This window comes from Gavialis gangeticus, unplaced genomic scaffold (assembly GCF_001723915.1).
Source record: "Gavialis gangeticus isolate Ggan-Ray unplaced genomic scaffold, GavGan_comp1, whole genome shotgun sequence".
NCBI classification, from domain to species: domain Eukaryota; kingdom Metazoa; phylum Chordata; order Crocodylia; family Gavialidae; genus Gavialis; species Gavialis gangeticus.
In genome coordinates this window covers 221,045-221,984 of record NW_017729019.1, presented here as the reverse complement: position 1 = coordinate 221,984, position 940 = coordinate 221,045, and the positions used below count along the sequence as shown (strand labels likewise).

Below are 940 nucleotides of genomic sequence, written 5' to 3'. Positions count from 1 at the left end.
GTTTTTTTTTTTTTTTTTTTTTTTTTTTTTTTGAGAGAGAGCAATAAATTGAGGTATTGTCCAGAGACAAAGAGCTGCTGCTTGGAAGACACTGAAGCACAGATGTTTTGCATAAGTAAACAGGCCCCAAGTTAGTAAAATTAGGGAACATCCATGCTGTTGAGGCTTTACTGTGAGATGCTGATCAGTAAAAAAATTTAGTTTTTGTTTGATACCAAATTAACCTTCTCTTTGCTGCTGCTTCTTCCATTCTTACTATTCAATCTGAGTATACCCCTCAGCCTTTGTTGTCCTTGTTTCTTGTTGGTTCTGTAACCAGTCCCTGATTTTTACGGGTTGGTATTCCAAATGCCTTTAAACCAGAACATATAATCTCCATAATGCACATGGTTAGACATCTGATCATACAAAAAAAAGTAATACTGAACAGTTTTATAATACGCCTTCCTTTTATTCAGTGTTTGTTTGCTTATAAACCTGAAAAGGCTTTCCTTTGTAAAACAAGCACTTTTATCCTCACTTTACAGATAAGGAAATTGAGGCACGGATGGGACCTGACTCTTCAACGTGACAGAATAGTTTGGGGCGGGCTGGGAATATATTACTGGTCTCCTCTGAGTCCTAGTGCTCTGAGCAAACCTGATGTCAGAAAGAGACCAGTAAAATGGCCACCTCTAAATACCAGAAACATGTTGTAGCAGCAAGTGAATTTTGTATATAAATATGCAGTGTAATGAACATTTTCACTGTTGCCCTACCTGACTACAGCTTTTCCTAGGGACGCCTTTATCTGGCTTTTAAAATGAGCAGGAGGAAATGAATAGATTTGATGGTAATGAGCTATAACTGCAATCTGTGCAAGTCGGTACTCTGAATTTGATGTTGGCAGCTTAAGACTTTGTTCAGAATAAAATGATTTCTTTTAACCACTGCTTTCTTT

The 940-nt window shown here is 37.2% G+C and overlaps 1 protein-coding gene across 1 annotated transcript in view; it reads left to right on the top strand.

Moving 5' to 3' along the window:
- The window catches only part of SRPK1 (SRSF protein kinase 1), a 43,934-nt gene that overhangs the window by 29,909 nt on the left and 13,085 nt on the right, over positions 1–940 (top strand). The gene's annotated exons all lie outside the window — the stretch shown is intronic.